Raw genomic sequence first — 12,013 nt, 5'->3', positions numbered from 1 at the left:
ACGGTGAAACAATAAGAAAAAAATTGAAAAATTCAAAGGGTTTCTGAATATCTGCTGAGATCGGTTAGGGTTTGCTTGGAGAAATTGGGTTTCGTTAGTTCGTAATATGTGGGTCAGAAAAAATGCAAAGGTTTTCTGAATATCTGCTAAGGTCAGTGAGATTTGGCTAGGAGAAATAGGGTTTTACTATTTCGTAATATTTTGGTTGCTAACTCCGAGTTGCCGCGGGTAATCGGTAGTGCTAACCTTAGATTTAGAACAGGTTAAAATAGGTTAAGTTAGATTGAGGTTTTCTTCTCTTCTTAGCATACGAGAAATGTTAAATCAGAGAACAAGTAGTGAAATGTAACTAATGAAAATGAAATAAATAAAAGGGATGAAAAAAATGTATTGTTAATGTTCCTTACTCTGCGCAGGATGAAACAAGGATGACTCCGGGAATGACAAATATGCGTTATTTTCGTCAGCAGTTTGCTTTGGCCATGGAGATGACAATAAAAGTTACTTCAAAACAACGAGCAGCAAAATATCAAGGACTCCCGGAAAGTACTCTCCGTGCACAACTGAAACTGAATTGTAACGTGAAACGTCCTGGAAAACACTCTGTTTTCGACAGTAAGAGGAATAAAACATCGTCCAGTGGGTAATCGAGGGATCCAGAGCAGGGTTTCCGATTGACAAGAATGTGAATGTGTTTCCTAAGACGCCATCCCGATTTTAAGTGAAGAATTCCAAGTGCGCTTTCTAAGCAGCGAACTTCTGTTACAGAGTATAACGTCCGGAAGTGGTTCCAAGAGGTGGATGATCATGTCCAACAAGCAGATATCAGCAACGTCTAAGAAGATTTTCCCCGTGTGTTCAACATGGGCGAATCCTCCATAAGACATATTCCGACAAAGGAAGTCTTCCTGCGGAAATTACAAATAGCGCTCCCAATGGTCAATGAGTAAAAATGACTCAGGCTGGATGACACGTGAAACTGGTTTGTCCGTTAATAAGCAAAATAATCTTTTTGACATATAAATTTACATTGTATGGGTGCGCAGAATTAAGAACACACCCGCGCAGAGTTAGGAATATTACAATTCAAGTGCGCAGAATTAGGCGCAGATCATATTTTTTTAAAAATATGTTTTTAAATAGTTTATAGTATTTTATACGGTCTTATTTTCAATGTTACTACTAATGATGCAGTTTGCAAACCGCAATTACTGTTTTGTTATAAACTCTGTCCAACTTCTATAGGACCAGGTGATGATCCTGCTGCTTTGTGTCATTGAAAAGAAACAATGCTTCAATTTATATTCTAGTGTGGTGGTATTGGTGATTTTCATATGTGTGTGTTCAAGCACTGAGCGTAAACGAATGTTTTTTTGTATTTTTCAAGTGTCAAGTTTCTATACGACCAGTTACACTTTCCGTTGTTTTAGTTGTTTTGATCAATAAATCTGGGAAATTCCGAGGGGAAAAGTGCTCACGGAGAGAGAAGAAAGACAAATCAATGCATTTCATCAAAAAAATGTTGGTATCAGAGAAATTGCTCGTCGGATTGGGCGATCTCATCAAGTAGTACTCAGCTATTTGGCGAATCCTCAAGGATACGGTAAGAAGGAGAGAGTTCCGCGTAAATCGAAGCTCTCTGACCAGGATAAGCGGGAAATAGCTAGAACAGTTTCGAATACCTCAAAATCGCTTATGCAAATGAAGCAATATTTCAATTTAAATGTTACTCGGGTAACAATACATGCTCTGGAATCCTCTCTCCTACCGTTTTTGCGTGGATATTGTCACAAAGAATTCACATTCCAGCAAAACAACGCTACTGTTCATACCAGCAAACCAAGCAATAGAATAAATACCAAAAGCTTATTTTTTTGGACTGGTCGAGAATTTGGTAAATAGTATTCCAACATGAATTTTCTAGGTTATTAGCCGAAATGGCAAGGTTGCTAATTATGGGCATATGAATCAGCCGATCGTTTTGAGTTTTTCATTGGTAAAACTTATGAATTTTGAAATGGTCTTATAGAAATTGGACAGCTGAAATTATCATATTTAAGCATAGAGTGTACGGTGCGTATATTTTGGTAATGGAATGGTTTAAACTTTGAAAAGTCCTTACTGTGCAGAATATGGTGGACTTACGGTAATTGATGGTGCTGGATATTATTTGCCGGTGATTTCATTATGATTGAATAATGATAAATTAAATAATAAGAAACATTTTTATCTCGTTCATCAGTATGATGATGCTTTTCCCCTTTTCCCTGAATAACATGTAACAAATGATCATTTGCATAAACCAGATTCCCCTCCTCCCTTCATGAGTATGTTTTGTAATATTCAAATATTTGAATGATCACATAAACCTCATCAGTGGCTCTTCTATGTCATGAAAGCGCCTAAAATAGTTTTCTTGTTTTTTTTGTTTCGGATATCAATCCCTAGTTGAAACAATATATATGAAAACTAAAAATTTAGAAAATTTATATTTTTCGGAACATTCAGTGTGAATCTCTATTTTTTATCGAAAGTCGTCGGTCATATCATGTATATGCTGTTAACAGATTTAAATTTGATGATTTTGTGATTTGTAAGATAACTTTCAAGTTGAACTTAGAAAAAACCGTTTCAATTTGCCCCGGTGTAAATTATCAGTCACTCCATGCCAAACCTGAATAGTTGTTCTCAGATCCTCATTAAAATTGGCAGTTTTGTTCTTTATAGCAAAATATTAGACTTGTATTTTTTAAATTTTTCATTAAAGTGACCATTAACATTTTCGGGTGGTCCGAAAAATCATTTTTTCTTCTTATTCTCAAATCTGACTATTAAAAAATACAAAAAAAAACTGGGGTCTATTATTTTGAGATAAGGAACAAAACTACCACTTTTCACAAAAATTTGAAAACCACTATATCGGTATGGCATGGAATGGCTGATAATGTACACCGGGCAAGTTGAAACTGTTTTTTCGAAGATCAATTTGGAAGTTATCTTGAAAAATCACAAAATCACCAAATTCAAATCTGTTTGCAGCATATAGGTCAATATAGGTCTATAGGTCAAGAATTCGGGGTTCTGCGATATAATTTAAAACTGCCGACATCAACAATCTTGATTTTTATCACTGGAAAAACCCAAACCTCAGAAAGGAAGTCCAGTTAAAAATTAAAAAAAAACCCGTTTTTATTTAAACTTTAGCCATTTTAAACTAACTTCGGGTCTTCTAATCCAATAGAAAATAATTGGGATTCCAAACTCAAACAGCAACACTGTACACTGTACCGTGAAATTGGATAAAGGTTACCACTAAACAGTCTGGAAGTTTTGCATTGAGTGCGACCTGTTGTCGCATGTCGCGTTTGGGATATAATTTAGCGAAATAATTTTCTTGTGATTTAATCAATGTTTTTGTTCTGCCAAAATAATAACAATTTTTATAACATCTCAAATTACATTCGATTACCCCTCACAGCAAAATTTTACATTGAAGTTGACGTCAATTATATACACATTGCGGCTTAATAACTGGGCTTCAGCTAGAGGTGGCAATCAAATTTTTGAGAAAGCTGGAAAAAGCAGGAAATAGCTGGAAGAAATTCAAAAAACTGGAAAAAAGCTGAAAGAAATTTATTTTCAATTTTTTCTCAGTTTTTTTGTATTAGCAATAAAAATTGGGATATACAGTGACAGTGTCAGTACGTACCATTGATACTCACGTATTAACACCACCGGAGCGTGATTTTCATAATGAATTTATTTTTTCATAATGAAATTTATTCTGAGACCAATGTTGGGGCCGCCTAGGTTCCATATACTCGTTAGATAGGGACTTCGCCACCTATTACATTAACATCAGAAAAAATGTTATTGCGAAAAAAGAAATTCATGAAAATTGCGCTCCGGTGGCGTTAATACGAAAGTACAGTAGCATTTTTAATTTTCCTCATCCCATTATACTTTTGTTTTTTAACATTATACTTTTGTTTCACATTTTGTGTCATTCTAAATAATCCTGACTGCACTTTAAGCATGTCTTATGCAAGCTGGATATCTAGCACGGATTTTGTTTCTGTTATGTCTCTTAGTTTTATTCAAATTGTAGCAAAATAATCGTTCAACGATTGCTGAGGAATGCAGCACAATCAGAAATGTTTGAATATTTTTTCTCAATTTGGGAAGAGCAAATGGGTGTGACAAAATTTTACCCCAAAAGAAAGAAGCATCCTTACGTCCGTCCATAGAAGAATTGAAAACTATTTTGGGCGAGAGACCCATTTTCCAGAATGAAGTGATACCACAGAGTACTATAACCGAATGTCTTTAAACATTTTATCTCTAGTTTTTTTTTTTTTTTCTTATTCATACAAAATACTTACCAATTCAAAAAGTTTACAGTTGGTTAAGTGAGTAAAATTGACATAATTTGCTCATCAAAAATTAACAAAATAAATAGACCATCAAATTCAGTAAATATCAATTAATACAAATGATTAATACAAATTACTGGAATAGATATTTCATTTATGAAAAAAACATTCAAATCGCAAGTAAAAGATAAAAAACCATTAAATTCAGTGTGATGGATGAACCTGGTGGCTTCTATCAATCTAATGTAATCTTTTGAATTGAACTAGTAGATGAGTGCTTTATCATTCAAGTGAAATATCAGGAGCATTTTTGGACTTGAATTCAATCATGACTTCCTTCGCGTTAAATCGCGGATTTGTGTCGAATACACAGCAAATCAAAACGTGGCTAAAGAACTTGTACATTCAAACACATTGGGAAACCGATATTGACCCCAAGGGGTCGATATCGATCACTTTGCCAAACCCTGGTTTACAGAGAAGTCAGTAAAATCCAGGCTTCAGATCTCCCTGAATACATTATCGATATCCTGAATCTAATTTCGATCCCAAATATTTGGAAGACTTTGTAGAAGGGGAAAAATTTACATATGCTACCTTTCTATCTATCAATAATCGCTATTTTTTTTTCAAAATATATATTATTATCAAGGCTCATATGGCGTTAGCCTGACGGGGCCAGAAGTTCAATCGCTATGTCGATGATTGAAGGATCATTGAAATTAAAACGTTTTAGAATTTGATTGCCGAGTTGAATGTAATATTTTATCGAATTGGTGTTGAATTCAGCTACGATGTTGTGTAAAATTTTACATACTGACAATTATTCATTGATCAACAATTCGATAGCAGTGTCTACATAAACATTATCCAAACTGATACAATTTTTCTGATCGAACTGAATATCAATAAAAGGGAGCCAAATAGTCAGAAAACACCATACCATACTTCTGTGCACGTATAACAGATAGATAGATATAGATAGAGAAAGACGATAAACTTCATAAAGGTCTTAGATGTGAGTGGAGCGGAGCACGGTTTTCACGAGTGGAAAAAAAGAATATTATTTTGAGGAGTAAAAAACATGAAAATGCCGAAAAAATAAAAAAGTTAGATAAAACTGTGAAAATATAAAATAAATTGGAGTTTTTTTGCCTTCGGCTGTTTCGCTAGCATGCATAAAAAAACAGGGAATATACATGTAAAAATGAAAGGTCGGCAACTTTGGCTACAGCCCAGTTAACGTTCGTCCAGCCAAAAAAAACAGTCTAGTTAAAGCAGGTTCAGTTATTGAATGACTACTGTACACAGTGAGATTTTCTGGGGTCGACTGTGGAAACTGGATTCCAGCTCAAGAGAGCCTAGGCGATATATTCGTAAGTAGACGTACAAGTACATGATAGCAGATGATCAAGGTTTTTTTCTGCGGCAGATCTCAGAATAAGTTCATATTCTTAAATACAGTTATACCTCGATATAAGGCAACTTTTTTTTTCTCGTTACGTTATATCGAAGCAAAAAAACATTTTTTTATTGATGCAAAACTGTTCATGATTACTCAAAAACGCGTAAAAACTAATTTTCTATCAGCCAGTAGTATTTATAAACCTTTCTTATGCCCATTTAAGATAATTTTTGTAGACAAACATGATCAGTTTCAAGTAGAGGAAAAGGTCTGAAGAAATTGAAGTGAAATTTGCATCAATTAGTGATGAAACGGATAGTAGTTTGGCCGGATATTCGGCTTTTTATTCGCGAACACGAAACTAGAAGACACTGTATATATACATGAAGCGAATGAAGGATTACATTTCAGAAGAAATAAACACATTTTTACATAAAAATAATGAACTATTAATAAATTTTCCGTTTCAAATGGTAATCCTTTAATAGAGTATTAAGTTTTCTGCAAGGAATCTCAACAGGGTTTTTTTATATAAGGATTCAACTACTTAGGAGAAGATCGGAATTACTTAATTGCTACCGTTCTTGAAACGTAAACCGTCTTGCTGGCAATGTTTTTGGAGTATATCAGATATCTTGCGACAAGTTTGACTTACTTTACACTTCATCTCTCCATCTCTCATCTTCAATAATATACTGAATATTGACATTTAGAAAATGTCTGCAATCTAATTCAAAGTAGTGACACGTGGCACCACCCTGAGTAAACACTTTAGAAACAAATATGGGCGTCGAAATACCTCATGATTTCGTCGTTTTCATTACGAAGCTATTATTACACAGGCGTAACATGATGTGTGACTAATATCGAATACAAAACCAAAGAGATTGAGAATTATATTTTAAGAAACGCGTTTCAGCAGGACATGGGAAATTCGACATTGTGGTTCCTATTTGATAGTCTACTGACACATGCTTCGAAGTAATCCTTGTCGATGCTCTTTTTTTTTCACCCTTCTCGCAAAACGGTTAATACAAAAAATCCTGCCCTTCAATTTTCAAAGCACTTTAATCACATCGGAAGTCGCGTGTTTTGCAGTATCTTAGTTTATCGTTAACATTCCTTTTAGCACATTTAGATTGTCGTTTTTTCTGGAGGAATTGTTGTTCATAGGTAATCAAATCCACCAAACTTTCGTAAATTCTACACACATTCTATTCCCACTAGTCATATAGAACCCATCGGTGATAGGCGGCGGATCCTTCTGCTCATGCACTGGGCGCACCAAAACAAGCCGTGTGCAGTATGCAATCTAAGTTATCAGCCCTCCGACTTATCGCTTCTTTCTTTTTTTTTCTTGCGGTGTCGACTACATTCCGAGATATAGACAATCAGTGTGATTATATATAGATAAATGAAGCATTTTATCTCTCCGTTTCACATTAACAAACAGATAAAGATGGCGTCCACCTCGATTTAGTTACTGTAAATAACATTATCAAACTTATTATCTTATAGTATTATCGTAGATATTCATTACAATATTTTCAGTCTTTCTTTTTTGCCTCGCTGGTGAAATTCATTTTCAATTTCAGTAGATATGGCCAGTCGTGGAGGTGAACGGTGCGCGATTAGAAGTATTCGGACGGAAGGTCCTTACAAACAATTCAACGTAGTTTGAGCAATGCAGTGGATGGTAGTGTTCAATAGTGTACTCACCTCCAGTTCGGAAATCGCAATCAATGCGGGAATGACGAGATCACTCGATATTTAATGTGGAAATTCAAATGTTCACCACCACTCTCCTCGAAGCCCGTTTGTGAAAATGTGCTCGGTCAAAGTGATCCCACGAAAGTGCATGTGTAATTCCGAACAAAAAAAAATTCGATTATCAGGATACTTACTTTAATTTAGATTTTAATCCAGTGCAATGTTACGCTAAAAGATGGATGAATTTGTGCGTATAAAAAATAGTGAACAGAGTTCTGATAAAAAAGGGAATTACAGAAAGTAACACTATCAAGTACGTGTGTTATCTATATCGCACCCCACCTTCAACTGTTGAGATAGCGTTACGTAGCGTCGAGCTGATAAAAAAGAGTTTACCTTGGTCTGCAAAAACTTTTCAAATACACATACAGATGTGACCAATCGTTCGTGGTATCACTTCCTATGGAATAATATTTGGTATGTATCAACGCGTTCGGTAAGAAGAAATCTCTTTTTTGATTTGGTGCATCTAAATATTTTAAAAAACCTATGATTATTTGAATAGAATATTTTTTTGGGTTGGATTCCTGCATGAATTAAAGGGCTTACAAGGTCATACAAAAGAAATACTTGGGAAAATTGGTCAAAGTGACTGAAAACCACAGCACCCCATTCGAAATATTGTATTTTGGTGAAATTACGGCATGTTTGTAAATCTGTTATGAATATCACATCAGTTGACGTACAGTGATTGGCAAAATATCGTACCCACTCAATTTTGTTCTCATTTCCTTCATTTTGTTTTATGCAATAAAAAGTGAACGCATCGTTATCATTCTGAAAATCTTTTTATTATGCTCTTTTTTGAATTTCAAGAACTCCTGTAAGCGCTTTGGCATACTCTCCACAAGGTTTTTCAGGTGTTGCAGGTCGGGTACTTCCCATGCGCGCTCCAGGGCTTCAAAATAAATTTTATTAGTGACACCGGTTTTGTCGACCCTAGCGTCGAGGATGGCCCTTGTTACCTTGTTACCTTGGCTGTGTACTTCGGACCGTTATCCCACTGAAAAACTAAATGCTCTTTATGGCCCGTATTGATGAAGGGGACCTCGAGTTTTTCACGCAGGATGTTGCGGTACGACTCTGTCGTCATGATTTCGTCAATCTTCACCAAGCTGCCCCCCCCCCACTCATTCCCACACCATCACATTGCCTCCTCCGTGCTCGACCGTCCCTTGGATGTGACGCCCCTGCAGCTATACACCTGTTCTTGCGCCACACTCGAACCCACCTCTTTCAATTTAAAAGCTCAAATTTGGATTCTTCTGTCCACAGCACCGTTTTCCAGTACTCCAGCTACTCATCGGCGTACTCCTTGGCGAATTTGTGCCGTTTGGCCTTTTTCGCTTTGCAAATAAAAGGCCGTTTCAAAGCCATCCTGCTGCTGAACAGATGCGCTTCGATGCGACGACGGACAGTCCGATTCGAAACCAAATACTGAAGCTCTTCCTGGATCTGCCGGATGGTAACTTTCGGATTTTTCTTTCGTTCCCGGATGATCTCCTTGTCTGTTCTGGCATCTGTTTTGGGTTCCCTTCCGCGATCCACCACCGATCCGAACGTCTTCAGCTTTCCGACCGCTGCTTCGCTGATGTCGTACTTCTTGGCAACCTCCCGGAGCGATTCTCGACATGACGAATGATCAATTTCCGGATTCACAAAGGAATCGTTTTTGAAACAACTGCGTTCTTCATTCTTCGCGACTTCACGAAGTGCGAACACATGTACAAAAATGCTCCAGAGCCAAGTCAGTTGTTTCTAAACGTCAAAATATTCAAAACATAAACATTCGAGGGGTCTCATGATGGAAACTTATCTAAAATATATCGATTTTCACAGTGGATACTTTATTTTGTCACTATTTTATTGAAATTCAAAATTATTAAAGAAAAATATTTTTCTCAGTGCAACATGATTGAAACTACAAAAATAAGTATAATTACGATGTGTTTACTTTTCACTTTAACCAGAAAAATGAAAGACCACTTGAAATGAAGAAAAATGAGTGACCACTTTGTTTTGTCAAGCACTGTACATTGGTGTTCTTACTGAGCATTTTATTCAGATATGAACTATGGAAAGTTAGGGGGCGAATTTATTTATTTCACAAGTACAAACAATGGACTGAAGATACATTGTAATACATTTAATTAAAATTTAATTGATAAAATCTTTCAATTTAAAGTGAAAAAAACAATAATACAGCAAAGTTAATGCTGTTCGGAAATTTAACCACTACTTTTCACCAAATTTAGTGTTTCTACTTTCCACAAACTGTATATCATTCAATGCTATCATTTCAAAAGCTCAATTAAAATAATTTTGTTCATTTCAAAAGTTCTAAAACAAAAACAAATTTTCAAAAGGTAGTTTAGCACAAGAAAAAAATGTTTATGAGGCAAATGGATTGACAGAACGCCAGTACCGAAATTCATTCACGAGTTGTTGTTCTCTATGTTGAGGATGCGCGAAGTTCTGACAGAAATTGAACCTCACGGCATTGATACAAAGAACCGAACAATAGCTTACATGGTTAGAAATGCCAAAAAATGCGTATCAACTCGCCGCAACCGATTTATCCTTGATATATTTGCGCGTCTTACGACTTTTTTGATACTTTTAATGGAAACTATTTATTGATGTCTTGCATGATGTATGTATGAAATCTAAGAAAAGACTTCCGCAGTAAATGGTTCATTTTAAAAAGCTCTTTTTCTACAGAAATTCTAGTAACTGTTTCTGACAGATCACGCGTGTCTCGTGCCACGTACCAAAAATTTTCTTCAGTAAGGTTTGCCATATCATAATGGAAAGATATACGGTCCAACGAGTCGAGATTATTAAAATTTACTACCGAAATTGGGAGTCAATGACCTCAACCTTAAGAGCGCTACATCTAATTTATAACCGTCATAATCGTCCTGTCAGATCAACAATTGAGCGTCTAGTGGAAAAATTTGAATCTACAGGCAAAGTACAAAATGTTCTGGTGCCAGTGAGATAAATAAGTGCCCGTAGTGTCGATAATATTGCTAGCGCATCAATTGAGGGAGACCCAAAACAGTCCCTCACACGTCGTTCTCAAGCGTTGGGCTTCTCTGTGTCGCCGTTGTGGCGAATTTTGCGAAAAGATCTTGGCCAACATCCTTACAAGATCAAATTGACGCAAGAACTGAAGCCGCTTGACCACCAGAAGCGTCGTATGTTCGTGAATTTGGCTGAGCAACAACTTGAAAATGATCCAGATTTTCATCGAAAAATCATCTTCAGCGATGAGGCTCATTTCTGGCTGAATGGCTTCGTCAATAAGCAAAATATGCGTTATTGGTCAGGCAGCAATCCACACCTACTCCATGAGTCACCATTGCATCCCGAAAAAATTACGGTTTGGTGCGATTTGTGGTCCGGCGGCGTCATTAGGCTGTACTTCTTCCGTGATGATGAAGACCAACACGTTACTGTGAATGGGAACCGCTACCGCTCAATATATGAATATTTTTGGTCCGAATTGGATGATATGGACTTGGACAAATTCACCTCGGTTCTTAACGGATTTGCCAAAGTCTACCTTTTGACGTAGAACTACGCCTTTCATTAAGGGTGCCAAATCAGAAAACAGGTCACGTTTTTTTAAAATAAAGTTAACGTTAATAACTATTTTTGCCGCGAACGGTTTTTGACGATTTACATACCAAACGAATCGGAAATTCCCTGAGATTTTTTTTATGCTATATATTAAAATCCCCTGTTGTGTGAAAGCTTTAAATTGATGAAAACTAGAAGCATTTCAATTTTACCATACAATTGTCATCTATGAGCTTCCCTACCTATGCCGTTAATAACTAGCAACTTATCGACGATCAACGAAGATTCTTAGTTCTTCGGTTCCATAAGTTCCATTTCCACAAGATTGCTCAAGGTGCTAGAAAAAGAGGACTTTCTGTTTCCATTGGAAGAAGATGATTAAAATGATAAAAAAAATTAAATTCGTGGTACAAAAAAATATATTTTCTGGCATTTCGAAATTTTGAAAAAATATATAACTTTGAGACCCACTTCTGCTCTAATTTTCATTTAAATGCGTTCGTATGTGTCTTTTTTTCTACATGTGACGTGATTTTTCCAGAATTTTTAAGAGCATTGCGAGACACAAAAATAATTTTCTTCATCGTCTGCATTATTATTTTATTTTCTTGAAATCAATTATTACATTGTATTCGTGGTGTTCAATTGTATGATTGAAATTTAAATAATAATAATAATATTTTTTTAAGTGTTCTTCTCATTAATCCGAATGATCTTTTCACAAGGACTTTATTTTTTCTCACAGAGCTCTATCGTACTGCTGACTCCTATAAATTTGGTAAACCATCTAAAACCAATGTGGAGATAATCTCATATATTTCAAGATATGAGAAAGAAATCTTTGTTCAGCGCAATGCTCTAAATATACCGACAAAATTCA

The 12,013-nt window shown here is 35.8% G+C and overlaps 1 protein-coding gene across 1 annotated transcript in view; it reads right to left on the bottom strand.

Moving 5' to 3' along the window:
* Nucleotides 1–7,821, bottom strand: part of LOC129775356 (GATA-binding factor 3-like) — a 44,973-nt gene extending 37,152 nt beyond the window's left edge. Inside the window, exon 1 of the mRNA XM_055780031.1 lies at nucleotides 7,683–7,821. The gene's annotated coding sequence lies outside the window, so the exon portion shown is untranslated. The remainder of the gene's footprint in view (nucleotides 1–7,682) is intronic.
* Between the last annotated feature and the right edge of the window lie 4,192 nt (nucleotides 7,822–12,013).

This window comes from Toxorhynchites rutilus, chromosome 3, assembly GCF_029784135.1.
Source record: "Toxorhynchites rutilus septentrionalis strain SRP chromosome 3, ASM2978413v1, whole genome shotgun sequence".
Lineage (NCBI taxonomy): Eukaryota > Metazoa > Arthropoda > Insecta > Diptera > Culicidae > Toxorhynchites > Toxorhynchites rutilus.
The sequence above is the reverse complement of the archived record's forward strand: the minus strand, read 5'-3'. Positions and strand labels throughout refer to the sequence as shown.